Source organism: Pelobates fuscus, chromosome 12 (genome assembly GCF_036172605.1).
Source record: "Pelobates fuscus isolate aPelFus1 chromosome 12, aPelFus1.pri, whole genome shotgun sequence".
NCBI classification, from domain to species: domain Eukaryota; kingdom Metazoa; phylum Chordata; class Amphibia; order Anura; family Pelobatidae; genus Pelobates; species Pelobates fuscus.
The window spans coordinates 15,600,426-15,621,215 of record NC_086328.1 but is presented as its reverse complement, the minus strand read 5'-3'; the positions used below and the strand labels follow the sequence as shown (position 1 = coordinate 15,621,215).

At 43.0% G+C, this 20,790-nt stretch overlaps 1 long non-coding RNA gene across 1 annotated transcript in view; it reads right to left on the bottom strand.

Annotated features, from left to right (window-relative positions):
- Window positions 1-2,515: 2,515 nt before the first annotated feature.
- The window catches only part of LOC134578912 (uncharacterized), a 44,571-nt gene continuing 26,296 nt past the window's right edge, over window positions 2,516-20,790 (bottom strand). Inside the window, exons 3-4 of the long non-coding RNA XR_010086145.1 lie at window positions 3,152-3,227; window positions 2,516-2,562 (exon numbers count right to left, since the gene is read on the bottom strand). This is a non-coding gene — a long non-coding RNA (uncharacterized LOC134578912). The remainder of the gene's footprint in view (window positions 2,563-3,151; window positions 3,228-20,790) is intronic.

Genomic DNA, 20,790 nt, shown 5'->3' with positions numbered 1-20,790 from the left:
TGTGTCAATGTAGTGAATGCAGAGTGTGTGTTAGTGTAATGAATGCAGAGTGTGTGTCAGTGTAATGAATGCAGTGTGTGTGTCAGTGTAGTGAATGAATGCAGAGTGTGTGTTTCAGTGTAATGAATGCAGAGTGTGTGTTAGTGTGTAGTGAATGCAGAGTGCGTGTTAGTGTGTAGTGAATGCAATGTGTGTGTTAGTGCAGTGGATGCAGAGTGTGGGTTAGTGTAGTGAATGCAGAGTGTGTCAGTGTAGTGAATGCAGAGTGTGTCAGTGTAGTGAATGCAGAATGTGTGTCAGTGTAGTGGATGCAGTGTGTTAGTGTAGTGAATGCAAAGTGTGTTAGTGTAGTGAATGCAGAGTGTGTGTTAGTGTAGTGAATGCAGAGTGTGTGTGTGTTTACTAGTGTATGCATGTTGTGCAAATGGAGCATTCCACCCCCCCTCCATTAAATGTAATAAATGTTATTCCCCCCTCCCTGCTTCTTACCTGGTTCAGGGAGGGGGGAGATTCCATTCCCTGGTGGTCCGGTGGCATTGTGGGGCCCCCTGGCTCCCTATACTTGCAGAGGGGGCCCAGCAGACTGCAGCTGTATGTTACAGCTCTTTGCTCTCTCTATCTCCCGCGAGTGTGGTGTGCATGCCGCGCGGAGTGTTGCCATGGTAACCCGTGGCAACGCTCTGACTGCCGCGGGTCTCGCAGGAGTTAGAGAGAGCAAAGAGCTGTAACATACAGATGCAGTCTGCTGGGCCCCCTCTGCAAGTATAGGGAGCCGGGGGCCTGCAGCTGCACATTTATATAGCTATCATCGCTATATATATGTGCAGAGAGGGAATGTGGGGCCCGGGACTGTCAAAGCAGTTCGGGCCCCCCAGGACCTCCGGGCCCGTGACAACCGTCATGGCTGTCACCCCCTGATGGCGGCCCTGACTCAAATACTCCTTTACTAAACATGCTTTAGAGGAAGTATGTTTGTGAAGTAAACCAAATTTCGCTTGATTTAATTCAGCAGTTATAATTTTAGTTGCGTTTTGCTGTATTAACGGCTGGCTTGAAAGTAAAAAAAAAAAAAAAAGCAATTGATAGACAGATAGATGATAGATAACTCCCTCAAACTCATTCATATATATTTCACCTAATAATAGGCAAAAAAAAAGCCAGCTATGTTCAGACAAACAAAGTTACATATATACTTAAATAATTCGATATGCAGTGCGCGATGGACCAACGATAACCTGCTCCTCCCATTGTTATGGTGACTTTTAGTGAGCCTGTTACACGCAGAGCATGTGTATGGCAAGTTCACGATCACGTAGGTACTACATTTAAACTATACGTTGTGCGTGCAAAACTGCCATAAATTGCTTCCTGCCCCTCCATCATGGCGTATGTAACTGCTAAAGTAACCGTGTATGTAATTCATAGTATACAGGAGAACACTAATATTGATCCATTAACACAGAATTGTAGCAAATATACACATACACACACGCATTGTTAGAACCATGCCTTTAATTACAACAGAAATATGGAGAAATCAGTTGACTTTACACCTCTAAGAGTTTATAAACCGCAGTCCGGCAATTAAAATTATCTACTGAAAAAAAAATTCTTCAGGCACTCAAGGTGTTAAAGCCGCAGGCAGTTTTAATGAAACAAAAAAGAAAGCAGCAACGTTTTGACCTACTATGACATTTTTTTTTTTATCTACGTCAACATTTTGTTGTATAATACATTTGGCGTCTAATACAATTCTACACTGCCATTTCATCACAAAGAGACATTTTAATTAGAGGACCACTTGGAAAACCTCACTAAATGAGTTTCTACAACCTCATGCAAAAACTAGACCGTTTAAAACGCCAGCATGCCCAATTGAGCATGCTTTCAATGAGGTTCTACAGATAATTGGTTCCGATCATTGCTTCAGAGTTAACCGGCTGTTTGGAAGGGGTGGCTATTAAAATAATGGAGCGAAGGGGAGAGAAAAATAAAAAAAATAAAAAAAGAGATCATCTATGTGTTTACACCACAAGTTTATTTAAAATGAGAAACAACTGCACTCATTCTGATCTTTTATTTGGAAAATTATGACGTTTTAGAATTTTTCTCCGAGAACACTACTCCTACGGAGAATGCGACATTCCATCCTGCTATTACCACTTTAAGAGTAAAATTTATACAGGGTATTACCGCTCCCTACCTGCCATCTTTTCCCTTTTCTTCAATCCTAATTCCAGCATCATTATCTATATATGCAGGCCCAGTAAAATGAATTACAGTCCTGTATCAATAGATAGATGACCCACAGTAAAGATCAGTTTAACTCTCTTCCCCGCGTCACAGTGGGAATACGGAGACATGTTCACAACCTACAGCTCATCCAGTCTCTACAGGGGTGGCCGCTAACAAGATCCTTTCTGCTCTCCTGACAGCACAGATAGAATGAAGGCATACAGCTGACTTTTAATAGCACAAGTGAATTTCTACAGTTTTATTTCCATTTCTCGTTTACCTTTCAAGCTCATATTCCTTCATGCCCACTCGTGCAGCTTTCATGACCTGGGAGGCAGATGATAAAAAAAAAAAAAAAATATATATATACATATTTTATTTAAAATGCTTGATGTCTCCACTGATCAACCACATCCAACAACCAGAAGATTAAATGTTACACTCTGTGAGTTGGATTATCGAAAAACACCCAGAGACAGATACATGGTGTCATATTTGATAAACCACCATCTTTTTTATATCAAGCAGTGTGTATAAACAGTTGGATCACTGCACAGAGAAGGAGATATTGTTCTTTTGATAAAGACAGTACAGTACTGCATTGCAGAGCATAGATTGGCAACCTGCTGCACTGGGTCTAAAGGGGTTAAACACAACTAAAGGCCTTTCTTACTTTACTATTCACAGAGGTGATATATCCTGAGACATTTATATTACCGTTTCTTTTTATGCAGACAGAAGGGAAGGAGCGAACGGTTCAATAATCAATACTCACATTTTACCTGAAGCCAATTCAATTAGCCACCATTTGACAATAAAAAAAAGTGTAGATAAAAGCTGGCATCTACGGCAGCCCATGCGGATTACAATTACTGACACCCAGTGAACCTTTACTTTATTTTTTATTTAAATTTACCTCTTTGTGAGCTTCACTGGACACACGATTTGTGTATCTAAGGATCTCCAGCTCCATATCCGTCTTAAACACTCGGCTGGTGGAAGATAAGTACAAAAAATTATTTAGTATATGTTAAAGAAAGAAAAAATAAACAAATCTTACACTCACAAGTATCCAGTACGGTCAATTGCCATGCTGGTTAATACAGAAGAAGTCGAAGGACTACAATGAGTTATAGTTCTGTAAGTGACGGAGAAACTACCTGTTTATCTTTCAGGCTAGAGACAGCCAGCATGATATCCACAATGTCTATATACTAAACTTCAAACCAGCATTCAGTAGATTCCAAAGATCTGGAAAGTCAAGGTCAGTCACCAATGATCTAGAATACTATAGTGCAGATTCTAGATAAGACCAATGCCCCGTTTATTATTAGGCATCAGGGCCGGACTGGGAATGAAAAGCAGCCCTGGAAAAAAATTCCATACCAGCCCCGTAATGCATCGCGCCAGCATAGTGCGCAGATATGGAAGCGGGAAAAATACTGAAAACTATCACTCAAACATGAAAGAAATCGTTTGTGCATGGAGGGGTGCTGTGTGCGTGAAGGGGTGCTGTGTGCATGAAGTGGTGCTGTGCGCGTAAAGGGGTGCTGTGTGCGTGAAGGGGTGTTGTGTGCGTGAAGGGGTGCTTTTTATGTGTGGAGGGGTTCTGCGTGCATGAAGGAGTTCTGTGTGCGTGAAGGTGTGAAGGTGTTCTGTGTGTGGGGGGGTTCTGTGTGTGTGGAGGGGTGCTGTTGGTGGGGGGGAGGAGTGTAGTGTGTGTATGGGGGGGGGGTTATAGCATTGATATATTTTTTCAAAAAAAACTTTTTTTAATCCCCTCCCCCTTTACCTTTGGTCAGGGCCCAGGGGAGAGGGGGAACTTTTCAATCCCTGGTGGTCCAGTGGTGGCGCGTGCTGTTCAGCCTGCAGCTCCTCTGGCTGCAGGCTGACTTTGCTCTTCTCCCGCGAGAACAGCAGGCAGGTCGGAGCGTTGCCATGGTAACGCACGGCAACGCTCCAACCTGCCTGCTCGCGGGAGGAGCGTTCTCGCTTGCAGGTTCCTGTCAGAAGCTCCCCTACCCAGTGGCATACACATGACCTATGGGGCCCCGGTGTGATCCCTGCCCCCCCCCCCCGCACGCTTACTCTGCGCAGGCCGGGGCCGCAACACATGGCGGCGGGCACCTGGTCGCAGGGGTTGCACGGTTGCGACCCCTGCGACCGCGGTATGTACACCAGTGCATGCAGATGCACACACACTTAACCCCTTAAGGACCAAACTTCTGTAATAAAAGGGAATCATGACATGTCCTTAAGGGGTTAAAGGGCCACTACAGACACCCAGATCCATCAGCTCAATGAAGTGGTATGGGTGTCAGGCCCCTCTAGTTTTAACCCTGCAGCTAAAAGCATAGCAGTTTCAGAGAAACTGCTATTTTTCACTGAGGGTGAATCCAGCCTCTAGCGGCTGTCTCACTGACAGCCGCTAGAGGAGCTTCCGCGATTCTAAGACACTGAACGTCCATAGGAAAGCATTGAGTAATGCTTTCCTATGGGCGGTTTGAATGCGCGCACGGCTCTTGCCGTGCATGCGCATTCGGAGCTGAGCGGCGGAGGGATCCCCAGCGCCTAGGGAGTCCGGCGCTGGAGAAAGGTAAGTGCTGAAGACACACACACACTCTCACGAACAGACGCATACACACTAACTAACAGACACACACATTTACTGACAGAGACACACTCAGCGACAGACATACATACACACTCACTTACAAAACATACACTCTCACTGACAAACACACACTCACTAACAGACATCAAACAGACTCACTAACACAAACACACTCAGTAACAGACACACACAGTAACACACTCACTGACACTCACTAGCAGACACACACTCACTGACACTAACACTAACACTCATAGTAACACTCACAGTAACACTAACACACACAGTAACACACAGACTAACACTCACAGTAACACTAACACTCACAGTAACACTAACACTCACAGTAACACTAACACACACACACACACACACTAACACTCAGAGTAACACTAACACACACACACTAACACTCACAGTAACACTAACACACACACACACACACACACACACTAACACTCAGAGTAACACTAACACACACACACACACACACACTAACACTCAGAGTAACACACACACACAAACACACTAACACTCACAGTAACACTAACACACACACACACACCCTAACACTCACAGTAACACTAACACACACACTAACACTCACAGTAACACTAACACACACCAACACTCACAGTAACACTAACACACACACACTCACAGTAACACTAACACACACACACACACACTAACACTCACAGTAACACTAACACACATACACACTAACACTCACAGTAACACTAACACACACACACACACTAACACATTTTTTTTTAATTTAATCCCCCCAGCCTCCTTACCTTTTGGAGTGCTGAGGGGATTCCCTGGGGTCCAGTGGTGCTGCTGGGCTCATGGGGGGCCGGTCACCCGGCGGGCAGGCAGGCTGGCCGGTGCGCGAGGGAGCACTCTCCCCTGAGTGCTTCCTCTTCAGCTCCCTCGCGCGCCGCGTACTGATACCGGTGCCGGAAGATGACGTCATCTTCCGGCTCCGGTATCAGTGCGGTGCGCGAGGGAGCTGAAGAGGAAGAACTCAGGGGAGAGTGCTCCCTCGCGCACCAGCCAGCCTGCCTGCCCGCCGGGTGTAAGCAGGGCCTGCCTGCCCGCCGGGTGTAGGCTGGCCCAGTGCCACTGCCCCTACCCGGTCTGCCTGCCCGGCCACGCTACATTCTGTGACCGGCAGGAGGGGAGCGCATCTCCTCCTGCCGGTCACCCTGTAATTGCGGCCCGGGCTGGTGCACACTAGGCGGCCGCGCACCGGCCACCTAGTGTGCCAGCCCACCGGGAAATTTCCTGGTGTCCCGGTGGGCCAGTCCGGCCCTGTTAGGCATGCAGGGTCACAGTTTGCAATTTCCTGTTCTCGTGATTTATAATAATTACAGTGGGACCTCTGTTTACAAACGCCTCGGTTAACATAATTTTCGATTTATAAATGAAAATCCATTGAAAATAATGCCTCGGTTTTCAAAGATTTTTCGCAATACAAAGCAAGTTTCCCCAGGATGCATTGCACCTGGGAGGTTTATAGCGCCGCACACTGCATGCTGGAGCCTGTGGGTGGCACGTGGCGTCGAGTGTGGAGGTGTTGGAGCGGCTTTTGCATCGAGTTTTGGAGCCATTCTGGAAATTGTTTGCAGTTGTTTTGGGACTTTTTGGTGCATTTCTCAAGCTGTGGAAAGGTAGGGAGCTGAGCTTTGTCGTTGCATGCCTTTTACTGTGTGTTCTGCATTGTGGGTTGGTTTCCATGCCAGCTCATTTTGACTTTTTTCTGACCTCCAGAACAGATTAATTGGTTTTCAATGCATTTCGGTTTACAAATTTTTCGCAATAAGAAACGTCCAGGAGAACGCATTAAATTTGTAAACCGAGGTCCCACTGTACATTATTTGGAAGTTGAACAAAATATCAAAAAAACAAGAAACCTTTTTTTTTTTACCGTAATGGTGGATGTGCACTGAATCACACCACAATGTGCATTACAATGTCCAGTATGATTTCTAAATCCTGAGAATACAATGGAACCAGCTGATTTACTTAAGGGAAAATGCTTAGCAAGCTCTCTTATAATCTATTCTTACAGTTAAACAAGCCACTGTCTGTGTTTACATTCATCCAACATGGAGCTGTCCCTTTAACTGGATAAGACGGCTCAGTGCCATCCAATTGTGTTCAGTCTCAATGAACCCTCAGTTAGCGTTTGATTTATTTCTTACCAACATTTCACTTGCCTCTTGCGATATCTTAGCCTTTAAGAAAGTGCTACATTACATTTTCTTAGCTCTTCTTATGTACTTCAATTCCAATTATTATCTGCATTTACTGTTCCACAACCCACAGTGCATTCAATTTAGTCTCAGTGAGAGAGTTCTGTTACCCAGCAGATCCCAATCATGTAATATTTCATCTCTTGGCCCCGGCAGCTTTCTCTTTAAACAGATATATGCTGACCATAAGCCAAATACTTCAGCTTTTATGACTGTTTTAAGAATGTTGAGTCCTACCAATATGAGCCAGGAACAGGCAAAAGCTAGGACACTAGAAGCCACTAACTACAACTGGCTGGCTGAGCATATTGGGAGCTGTAATTTACAGCAGTCGTCCTTATCCCTGCAACTAGCACTAGCATAATGACTTTTAATGTATTGAGAACGCTCCCAGGATTTAAACAGTTAACAGCTGAATAAATACAAAATAAAAGATGAAATAAACCAGCCCAGGCAGTCAGCAAACTTTGTTCACGGGTAAAGTCGCTGAGAGGAGATAGACAGCCAGGCAGGCTATCATTCATCTTTCACTCAAAAGGCCTTAAAGGGACACAATAGTCACCAGAACAACTCCAGCTTAATGTAGTTGTTCTGGTGAGTATAATAGCTCCCTTCAGGCATTTTCATGTAAACACCTCCTTTAACCCCTTAAGACCGCAGCCAAATGTACAAGTTGTGATCCAAAAAAACGTAAACAAAACCTGGCATTTGCGCTATATGTCTGTCCAACCATAATTCACCTCTTTCATATTAAATGCACCCCCCATTATTATATATCATTTTATTCAGGGGAAACGGGGCTTTCACTTAACATCAAATATTTAGGTATGGAACATAATTTAATAAGAAAAAAATATTTAAAAAATGGGAGAAAATAAGAATTTTTAAAATTTTTTAGTTCTACGTGACATTCTAACTGTGAATGTCATAATACTGTTTGCTTTTACTGCAATACAATACACATATTTGTATTCAGCGATGTCTCGCGTGTAAAACAGTACCCCCTATGTACAGGTTTTATGGTGTTTTGGGAAGTTACAGGGTCAAATATAGCGTGTTACATATTTCAGTTTTTTTACATTGAAATTCGCCAGATTGGTTACGTTGCCTTTGAGACCATATGGTAGCCCAGAAATAAGAATTACCCCCATGATGGCATACCATTTGCAAAAGTAGACAACCTAAGGTATTGCAAATTGAGTATGTCCAGTCTTTTTTAGTAGCCACTTGGTCACAAACACTGGCCAAAGTTAGTGTTAATATTTGAAAATGCAAAAAACTAATTTGAACGCAAATTTTGGCCAGTGTTTGTGACTAAGTGGCTACTAAAAAAACTGAACATACCCTATTTGCAATACCCTGGGTTGTCTACTATTGCAAATGGTATGCCATCATGGGGATAATTTTCATTCCTGGGCTACCATACGGTCTCAAAGGCAACTTGGCGAATTTTAATGTGAAAAAACTGAAACGCAAACCTTATATTTGACTCTGTAACTTTTGAAAACACCATAAAACCTGTACATGAGGGGTACTGTTATACTCAGGAGACTTCGCTGAACACAAATATTAGTGTTTCAAAACAGTAAAACGTATCACAACAATTATATCGTCAGTGTAAGTGCCATTTTTGTGTGAAAAATGCAAAAAATGTCACTGTCACTGACGATATCGTCGTTGTAATATATTTTACTGTTTTGAAACACTAATATTTGTGTTCAGCGAAGTCTTTCGAGTAAAACAGTACCCCCCATGTACAGGTTTCATGGTGTCTTGGAAAGTTACAGAGTTAAATATAGTGCTAGACAATGTAATTCCCTGAACTTTTGGCCTGGGTTGGCAGGCAGGTCCTGCAAATTGTAATTAATAAAATGACCTAATTATGTAAAATTATTACATAAATATATGCGTAGAATTATTATATATATATGTGTGTATATATATATATATATGTGTGTATATATATGTATATAATTTTTTTAAATTATTTTTATTTATATATAGGTATATACATAGTGATATATACGTATATACTTATGTATATAGATATATATATTATTTCGTTCTACATGTATTTTGATATCAATATATATATATTAATTTTAAAATACAGTTAGAACGAAATTACGCATGTTTATATATTTTTTATCTATTTTTTTTTATTATTTTTTAATTATTTTTTAATTATTTTTTTAACGTATTTATATATTTATTTATTTTTTATTATATATAAATATATATATATAATGAAAATTATATATATATTTAATCAATATCATTGTACGTGTATTTTGATATTAATATATATATATATATATATATAATTATGTATATATTAATATTAAAATACACGTAGACAGTGTATGCATATTTATGTGTATGTGTGTATATGTGTGTATATATATATACTTAGATCATATATATAATAAATATATATATGATCTAAGTATATATAATTTATTTTTACACTGTTTTAACATTTTTTATTTTTTTTTCAGACAGCAGGGGGAGTACCTGTCATTACAGGCACTCCCCCTGCTGGCAATGCCTTGGACGGCTATGCCGTCCATGTGATCGCGGGGTCCTCGCAAGGACCTCGCGATCACATGGCCCTGGGCGGCTGAAGAGGACGCAGGGGGACTCCCTGGGCTCCCAGGTAAGTCCCCCATACCGCGATCGCCGGCGTGGGATCGCCGGCGACCGGGTAAGTACATAAGATCGCAGGACGTACTATGCCGTCCTGCGGCTTTTAGAGCCACCAAAATAAGGACGGCATAGTACGTCCTGCGGTCTTAAGGGGTTAAGAGAAAAGGCAGTGTTTACATTGCCCCTAGGGACACCTCCAAGTGGCCACTCTTTAGATGGCCACTGGAGGAGCTTCCTGGCTCAAGGCAGCACAGTAAGCAGCACTGCTGTTCAGTGTTCCCATGCTCTGCATGAAGACGCTGAATTTTCCTCATAGAGATGCATTGATTCAATGCATCTCTATGAAGAGGTCCTGATTGACCAAAATTGAATTTGGCCCCGCCCCTGTGCCGATATTTCCCTATGGGAAAGCATTGGATTGGCTATAAATCTGCCATTTTGATTAAGTCACAAAAGGGGCGGAGCAAGCGCCGGTGTAAATGAGGTGATTTTTAAACTTTTATAGGGGGCAAGGAGGTGAAAGCCACCTACATGGTGTGTTTAGACCCTATAGTGATCCTTTAATACAGCCATTATGGCAAACCAATTAAAACGAAATAAAATCTCATCTCAATGCATTTCATGGCCATAGAGAGCAGTGGGCACAGTAGACAACGAAGTCTTAATCTTGGTCACCATCTTTCTAGTTGTTTTTTATTTTTAAAAATTCTTTATTTTGTCGTGCATGGGAAAAACAAAGAGGCAGGCATTGCCACAACAGCTATTCAGCTAGCCTGTCAGTCAACATTTATAAACATGTGTTTGGCAAACAATAACACTGCACATTTTCTGTTATATTGCAGAATAATCACAAGGTAAATCAACATGTCAGCTACGAGACAAGGCAGGTATGGAACTTAGTCGGATTAACATACTGACATTTGAATTAAAGATTATGTAGAAACAAGCTTAAGTGGGACATTTCCTATTTCACGAGTTATAACGAAGCCAAGGCTTGAGATGTCTAGCAACTATGAGCTTCGTCTTACTGGGAGACCCCCTTCTGCTGCAGTCTCCTATTTTCTAGGGGTGTGGGCAGGAAAATGCATGAAGGTCAGCAGGGTTATATGTTGGGAGAAACCAATAGCAAAAACAGTAAAGAAAAAAAAGAAAAGAAAAACACAATATTTATACAGTAACATCAATCTCATGCAAAATGTATAGCTATGCTGATTGTATGGAAATACAGGAGGTAGCAAGTCCTAGGCCACGAGTCCCAGGGAGCCTCCTCATTCAGCCTATGCCTTCAGAAGTCACAGCCCAGGCCTAAAAAATGCTGATCAGACTTGTCACAAGCCAGGGTGCTCAGCAGGTCGGTGTCACAGTTCTCACCATGACATCCAGACATGGTCACCCCAGAAGTGCCCAACAGGGGATATGAAGCTGGATCCTTCTGTGTCCTGGGCCTGCTGTTTTGCCCCTGAGCCACACTTCAGTTTTTGTTTCAGCCTGATGTTTATCCTTATATTGTCTCTAGCACTGGGGGCTGGACTTTTCTGTGGCTGCTCAAGTCCACCTGAAGCATATCGTTAATTAGCCAGGTATAAAACACTGCCTCTTTCTGAGGGCAGTGTCAGTTCATTGACTCTGGTTCCTGAGCACCCTAAGTGCCCTATATCTCACCAGGGCGTTCTCAGTAGCTTGTGGGAAGAGGGATCGTCCGCTTCCCTCACTCCCGCAACTAGGCCTCAGGCTTGATCTAGTAAGATGCTCACCGGATGATGTGGTGCCAAAAGCACAGATTATTAGCCCCAGGGTTGCAGTGTAGTAACATGGTCTTCAGGTGTCAGATTTGTGTGGAAGAAATCAGTTTAAGAGGTTATAATGTGATCGATCTCCAGGAGCTCATGCTACATGTGACCACTCTCCATGCTAGTCAAGCCCCGACCCCCCATCTTTCTATTTATAAACTTTTTATTTGCTCCAAGTTGTCGCAGTTAAAGGAATGAAATTAAAATTGTTCATTCTGTGAAGCTTAAAACACACGTCAAACTACAGTATCCCTTCTGTTTCTTTCCACCTTCTAGTATGACAAATTTCATATCAAGAAGGGGGGAAAAGTAGATTACTTTACTGTAATAAATGCTTCTACATCAATGGGTGGTACAAAATCCTGGGAACGTCTAATTTATTGCATAACATAGACTGGGCTACTCTCAGCAAAGGACATCCTAATATTCTATCGAATGCAGCCAAGTGAATGGTGAAGCAGTATTAGAAATTAGATATTTGAGTGCCAGGATAGGCTTACAAACATATCTAGTATCCCAGTCAAGTGAGATTTTTCACAAGCAGTCTCTCCCTCCTACACAATCTTCACATCCACACACGTGTGAAAGGCAAGAAAGCAGGTTTAGCACAGAGAGGAGGAATATTTCACAGCTTCTTAATTAAAATAGCAGAAAATTATATCAAGGTTCTTCACAAGACTTGTCTTCTGACTTACCCAACTTAACTACAGTCCAACCAGGACCGCTCATGTCACTGAACCCCTATATATACACACACACCTGTGACATCCGTTTCATCACTCCACTGATGGCTGGAGCTTAATAATTAGCCTTTTCCAGCAACATTTGTAGAGTCTATGCAAGGCACATACCTCAAATTGGAAAAAAAATAACTAGAAAAGTTACAAGATATGTTGGGAGAGGACTGAGATACCATTGCTAAGTGACTGTGCATTTCTACTATTTGTGCTAATTCTGGTTAGAAAATAAATTATAGGGGGGAAGAAGATCTAAACCTTTAGAGGGCCACTAAAGTCACCCAGAACACTTTATCTCAATGAAGTGGTCTGGGTGCAGTGGTCCTCCTCAAGTTTTAACTCTGCAATGCAAACATTGCTATTTTCTAAAAACTGGAATGTTTATATTGCAAGTTGAAAAGAACACTATAGTGTTAGGAAAACAAACCTGTATTCCTAACGCTATGGTGTTCCGAGTTTTGTAGGTGTGTACCCCCCTTTTTTATCTTACTTCTTTCTAGCACCAGGGCTCCATTGGCTCTGGTTAGTTCTCCTCCTCCCGCAACATTACGGTGATGGTGGAACCCAACGTGTATGTGCGGCAAGCACTGCAGGAAAGACTGAATCAATGCTTTCCTACAGGAAACATAGAATATGTCAGACGTCCGCATGCAAAGCGTCGAATAACAAAGTAAAACTCAGCTAGGGACCCAGAAGCGCCTCTAGTGCCTGTCTGGAACAGAGTGTCACAGACAGATATGATCCAACTAGCAAAGCTAAGTAAGGCAAATACAAAAAAATAAGAAAGAATGCGTATTACCTGAGAATGGCCTGACTAAACACTAAATAGAATGGTACAAGACAAGCCGAGGTCAGGGATATAGAAATCAGATTAGACGATATAGAATAGTCAAAGGTCAAGGACAATCAGAAGAAAGAATAGTCCAGGAAATGCCAAGGTCAATAAATCCAGAAAATACAAAAATATAAACGCTCTCTCAGATTAACCAACCAAATGGAAACCATGACAGGGCATCAAACAAATAAAGAAGTGAGTTTAAATCGCCCTAAGAGGGCTCTAATTGGTTAATTGGACCTGGCGGCACCTCCGGCACGTCCGCGCCACCAGCATCATTAACAGAGGCTGCGCCTTTAAATTGCAGCCTTTTGAAGCGGCCTGCTAAAAAAGTATATTTGTTCTCTGTGTATTGTGTTTGGTGCGGACACATGGTCATGCCAGGTCGAAAATGTGATACAGAGCCACTAAAAGTGGAGTTTACCCTGCAATGTAATGTTTACATTGTAGGGTTTAACAGACAGATACACTGCAGAGCCTACAATGTCCCTTTAACACACCACTAGGGGCGCTTCTGCAGGAACAGAGAAAACCTTGATCATGTGTCCAATGAAGCTCATTCAAGTCAATATTTTCCTATGAGAACCATCTGATTCTAAGGACTTGACCCCTGCCCTATACATATTAAATACTGATTGCTAGCAATTTGTTATAAGCTTTTTTTAATCAGGAATCACAAACGATATCCTTAGCTAATCAAAAATAGAAAAATAATATCATCCACTAAAAAAATTAAATACATTTATTTATTTTTCGCTTCAGCAACAGTAGCAATTAGCACTCAGCCCAGCACTTGTCTGCAATGTCAGCAAGGGGTATAACCTTAAATTCTGGGAAGAGAATGCAATCTGCTAGTTTATTTATTAATGCAATCTTTTATTAATCAGACTCTGGGTAAATCTAATGCTCAGCCTTGCCTGTGGGCAGAGAGGAGACCTATCTGAACTCAGGTGACGAGTGGAAATAATTGAAAAGACTCGTCTTATTCCTGGCAAACAATGCTAGTGAGAACTGGGCACGTACAGACACATATTCAGCGAAAGCTTGGTGCTTTTTGGAATGTTTATTATCTGTTACAAAATGTATTTATAAATTTAAAAAAACCTGTAAGATTTCCCTTTGGTGGATCAGTCAGGATTTCAGGCCTGTGTGTCTCAAATATGTCCCCAAGTGTGCAGAATGAGCACAAGAGTCAGGCCGGCTAGGTGGCAACAGTACTGTTCACTCCTAACTCGATTCATGCAACGTTCCATTTGATTTTCAACTATTTTGTCTACAGCTCTTATATGTCAAATTTATATAAATATTGCAAAAAGCTAGATAAAGGCTCATCACCTAAAAAGTAATCTTTCATTGTAGATTTTGTAGGTATTAATCAAAAACCAAACAATTTTTTCTCACTTGCCTAAGTCATCACTCCCTGTTGTACAGCGCTACAGAATGTGTTGGCCCTGTGTAAATAAAACTAATTATTTCTAGAGTGCAGTGATTTTGAAGTTGTGGAAAAGCCTCTTAAATAAAAAAAAACTCACGCTCTTAAAGGGATACTATAGACACCAAAACAACTTTAGTGTAATGAAGAGGTTTTAGTGTACAGATCATGAAAATAAACCTAGATATTTCAGGTTCCTGTATTGCACAGTATGTTTAATCTAGAATTTCTTATCTACTGCTCTGTTAATAGCCTTCTAAAGCAAATTAACATCTGACTGAAAATGAAAATTCCAAGCAGGCTGTGTCAGTCACAACAATGGGAGATGTGGCTAGGGCTGCATAAACAGAAACAAAAGTGATTCCTAAATGGCAGAAAACGTAGCTTTGAGATCATGGTGGTATGATCTATACACAAAAATGGTTTTACTAAACTAGAGTTCTGATGCCTAGTGTCTAGTGCCAGATGCCTATAGTATCCCTTTAAGTGACGCTATAGCACTGAAGAGACAAACTAGTGGCGACTGGTAAAGTTTAAATATTGTAGGGCCCTGCCCACTCCCCCTTACTTGTTGGGTTCTTAACCCCATACAATACCATACCCTGTCCAATACCAGTTGCATTTTCAGTCCTATATCAAGGAGAGAATGGAATGTGCAGATATAATCACAACAAACACTTTGTATTCCAACACACACTAATCAGGTGTCCTTGCAATGACATTAGTTTTAGAGAAAATGTTATAAACTCCAGGAACATAAAGCGCTGTATGTGTCTGGAGTGTGCTGATAACATGCTTTACAAAATTCACCTCTACATGCTTAAATACACAAATGCATTCACACAAAGTAAAATCAAGAACACACTGCAAAACTCGAGCCATAAATAGCCACACTGAGACCATAGCAGAACTGGAAGATGCTTCCAAACCCACTACTTTGGCCTGATAGGGGCACGATTGTCACCCAGACAACTTCATTTCATTGATATGTTTTGGGTGAATTGCCCAATGTAAAACATTGCAGGGTTAAGACTGCCTCTAGTGACTGTTTCCAAGACAAAAAGTAGAGGTGCTTCCTGCAATTTCATAGAGTTTAATACTTTGCATGAGGATGTCCAGCATCTTTTAAGTCCCCATAGAAAAGCATTGATTCGTTGCTTTCATATAGCGAAGGCCTAACATGCATGGATTAGGTTCTCCTGTGTGATCATGTCAGAGGATGCAAAGATAGAGCCGGTGCCGAGGTAAGGTGAGTGTGTAGAGTATTATTTATCCCTTTGAGTGCCACAGTGTAGGTAGGGCCGAATTAACATAGGGGCTGATGGAGCTGCAGCTCCAGGCCCAGGGAATTGGCCCATAAATTTTTGTTATTTTTTTTTTAACACACTACTCTTAGGTTTGCCACCTGGCTGGTATTTTAAGGCACAACCGGTATTTGAGGCTGCCTGGCCGTGACGGTATTGCAGTAATACCGGCAATACAAATGCTAATATTTTTCTCAGTATAAATGGAGATTACTCTGCAATACCAGCACCGGCCAGTAGGGGTCACTGTGTATGGAGAGAGACAGGGATAGGAAGTAACAGCATATCCCTCCCTGCCTCTCTCTACTTACTGATATGCAGGGGAGCAGCTTCACAGCACAGAGAGTTCAAACAGCAGCTCCCAGCCTGCAGAGACAGACTACAGCTCAGGTATGTGAAGGATGGGGGAAAGGCAGCAGGGAGACATGGGGACACTGAGACACTGAGGACACATTGGGACACTCAGACACTAGGGCACACTGGGAAACATGGGGACACAGACACTAGGGGACACTGAGACATGGGGACGTTGTGACACATGGGGACACTGTGAGACATAGGTAGACACATTGGCACACGGAGACACAAGGGACACAGTGTCTCCATATCTTCCAGTGTCCCCATGTCTCCCAGACAGTGTCTTTGTGTCCCCATGGCTCCCAGTGTCCCAATGGTTCCCAGTGCTTGTGTCCCAGTGTCCCCATGTCTCCCAGTGTCCCCAAATATCTGTGTCCCCATGTCTCCAAGCCAGTCTCCCAGTGTCCCTATGTCTCCCAGCCAGTGTCCCTAGTGTCTCAGTGTTCCCATGTCTCCCAGTGTCCCTATGTCTCCCAGTGTCTGTGTCCCCATGTATCTGTGTCCCTAGTGTCTGTGTCCCCATGTCGCTGTGTCCCTAGTGTCCCCATGTCTCCCAGTGTCCCCACATGTCTGTGTTCCCATGTCTCCTAGTGTCCCCATGTCTATGTCCACAAGTGCCCCCATGTCTCCCAGTGTCCACAAGTGTCTGTGTCCCCATGCCTCAGTGTATCCATGTCTCCCAGTGTCTGTGTTCCCATGTCTCTGTGTCCCTTGTGTCTGTGGTCCCATTTCTCCCAGTGTCCCCAGATGTCTCAGTGTCTCCATGTCTCCCAGTGTCCCCATGTCTGTATCCACTAGTGCCCCTATGTCTCCCAGTGTCCCCAAGTGTCTCAGTGTCCCCGGGTCTCTCAGTGTCCCCGGGTCTCTCAGTTTCCCCTAGTATCCTAGTGACACGAGACACACTGAGTCATGGGAACACTGGGAGAAATGGGGACACAGACACTGGGAGACTAGGGGACTGGCCAACATAGGGACACTGATGCCAGGCTGGCCTTCCAATTCTTTAGATAGACATGCCCCCTTTTTGGGCATGTTCACCCCTTTTGGCAGTTCTGGTCAAGTGATTTGCGTCAACGGCCCATCCTTTTACCCCGCCCATTGACTTCCTGCTTCACTGGACACTGCTGTTAGGGGGTATGGATTTACTTGAAAGATGAAAGCATAAATTAGACAAAGAGATTAGCACAGAGTATGTGTTTTCTTATAGCTGCATCCTTTGAGTTTCCCTCCAACAGCAACTCCATCAGATACATGCCGATTGAGAGGTAGGACTGTTTTAGTGTTTTTGGGCGATACGATTCTGTAATTAGGCCCCATCATAATTGTCAGCACCAGGCCCACTAGGCTCTTAATCTGGCCCTGAGTGTAGGTTGGGGGTGCATAGGGTACATAGAGACACTATAGTGTTGGGAATCTGTATTCCAAACACAATACTGCGCTTATAAAAAGAATATCAAAATAAACCAACTACCAACACTTAGAAGATTCACGATGGCTTTTTGTCTTTAATTCTGTAAGCTACACATACAAATCGTAAGTGACCAGGGAAACCGAGCCTGGAATCTTTAAACTAATTATGCTTTTAATTATCTGATAGATTGAAAATATCTCATCATCGTGACAGCCAAACGTGACACTCGTGACTCAGGACTTGGAAAGCCTGGTTCTTGTCATTACAGATCATGGTTTAATCCTGCCAAAAAATAAAGTGTCTATCAGGATTTAGGGGATTATAGACATTATAATCCCTTTTTCTCACTGCACAGCCCTTAATCCCCTTGGCTTTCATGAACCTGAAACGCGGTGGATGGCCTCACATTGCAGGACTATCCCTTGAAAACGTCTCAAAGCATCGAAGGTTTCAGAGGGGATGCTAAATCCTCCTTTTTGTTTTGGCAGATTCCTATTCATTTCACTGTCACAGGTTTTCATTCATTTTCAAAGAGGAATTCATTTGAGAGATTATTATTTCACAACCCAATAATTAGCTAAAAGTAAAAAGAAAAAAAAAAACATGCAAACATTAAAGGACCACTATAGTGCCAGGAAAACATACTCGTTTTCCTGGCTGTATAGGGTCTCTAGGTCCACCCACCCTCAGGGCCCCCCTCCCGCCGGGCTCTAGGGGGTGGAAGGGGTTAAATTTATCTATTTTTCCAGCGCCGGGCGGGGGACTCTCCTCCTTCTCGTTGTCATCGGCTGAATGCACGTGCGCGGCATGAGCCGCGCGCGCATTCAGCCAGTCCATAGGAAAGCATTCTCAATGCTTTCATATGGACGCTGGCGTCTTCTCACTGTGAAAATCACAGTGAGAAGCGCGGAAGCGCCTCTAGCAGCTGTCAATGAGACAGCCACTAGAGGCTGGATTAACCCTATTATAAACATTGCAGTGTCTCTGAAACTGCTATGTTTATAGAAGAAAGGGTTAATCCTAGCTGGACCTGGTACCCAGACCACTTCATTAAGCTGAAGTGGTCTGGATGCCTATAGTGGTCCTTTAATTTGTACTTCTACTTTACCTACAAGGTAAATTAAATCAAACTCATATTTCAACATAAATAATCACATAAGGACAAGTGTGCGTCCTCACGGGGGGGTAAAACCCACATGCTTATGCAAGTGTCACATACACAGGCCCTATGCATTTTATATGCAGGCAATGTCAGAACCTAAATGTCATGCCCCAGCTACCGGTAATTCCTGTCTCTTCCGGGTTGACGGAGTTTAGCCACACCCCCTCTCTGACGCGGTCTCTCCACGCTACATAATGCGACCGCGCCAGATACAAGACGCTGGATTAATGAACAGCGTTACCGCGATATCATCCCGGCTGAAAGTTTTCTTTGCAAACCTACCTGTGTACCGAACCGGACTGGAACTCAAACTAAACTCCTTCTCCTCTCCTCGACCACAGCTAGTATCTGGACTTCTCTCATCCTGTCTCATAAAGAACCTCCCCGGAGGAGAACTCCGGAACCTGAATTCCACCCTCTGGAAGCTAAGTTAATCGTTCATCTGTGATACGAACTTCCTTCTCTCAAGACTGCTGAGCATTCCTTCCATAGTCTGCTCTCAAGCTCTCCAATCATTTCTGCTACAGCCTGCTCGCAATCCCGTTAAGCATTCAGGCACCGGCTGCTCCCTAACCTGCTAACTTTAAACCTAAAACGAATCTCTGCTGTTACAACTTCATTATAGCTTTCTCCATTAACCTAAAACTTGCAAACACCAAATGTGCTAGATTGCATGTATATAGGAAGCTGCTTACCAACAGCGAAGTATTTAAAGATACAGTACCTGTATTTTCCTACAGCGGAGTAATTAAAGATACAGTACCTGTATTTTCCTATATTGCATAGACAATTCCTATTATATTCTCTGATTTTCTAATCATCAATTTAAATCCTAAGAAATCTGCAGTTGCGCTCCACATCAATCTATGTAAACATGACACTAAAAGTGTTGGGGGTAGAGGTGCCTTATATCTGATTCCTAACAGTTCTGCTTTAAATGAACAACAGTAGAATTGTGCATAATAAAAACATTTGTATCTAATACTGAGAAACTTAGGTGATGTCTGATAAGATACTAGAGTTGTGCAAAAATGCATTTCATCTGGTAAGAATGAATCAAATGACTTCTATTCTGCTCCTGAAAGAATTCGATCCATCCAGGATTTACCTGTTTTATTCTTTCAGCATATGGGCTTAGACATATCCTATGATTCCTGGGTGCATTCTAACTTGCAGTTTCTAAATCAAAGCAACACTGTCACCATCTGGGGACTTTTCAGAATTCACGGACTGTGTTCCAGTGGCCGGGCGGGCAGGGAAAGGTGAGATCTACTTACCTGAATCAGTCCCTCGCATGCACAGCCGTCTTCTTCAAGCGGGTCCCATTCAGCCCCTGGCACTTCAGCAGCAGACATCACTGCTGTACCCTTCCACATGTATGAATATACAGCATTGAGGTCTATGGATAATCCTGAAAGACCCTCTATAGGCAGAGCCAATTTCCTGCATCGCCCAGTGTCTAATAAAATCAGGCATAGGAAAAATAAAAAAGACAAAGTAGTTACTACTTTGTCTTATGTTTTTTGCTAGAAATAGATTAAAAATGCAAAAAGGGGGCGTGGTCAACAGCGTGCATGAACAGACGCATATCAGCAGAGCTCAGTACCAACCTAGCAAAAAACTGAAAAATATCCCACTTAGCAACACCTGCTAGTCGGACAACGCCGAACTCCCCAACACAGACCTCCATGGGGCGCAAGCACAAAAATCTCGCCCCCTAGAGACCCAGAGAATGCCTGATATCAGGCTTTCTTTTGAGAGGGCTGCACAGACGGAGCGCTCCAAAATGGCGCCCGCGGCTGCAAGCGAGGAGGCGGCCTCAGAAGCCTCACCGGATGAGGAGGACAGAAAACACCCACAAAGACAGAGAGTGTCTAACTCAGACTCCGAATCAGACACAGACTCTGCACCGGTTACAAAAGGGGACATAAAGCACCTTTTGCAAGACATCCGCAAGGTATGGAAGGCAGACCTCAAAGAGGCGCAAACAGAAATAGGGGAGCTAA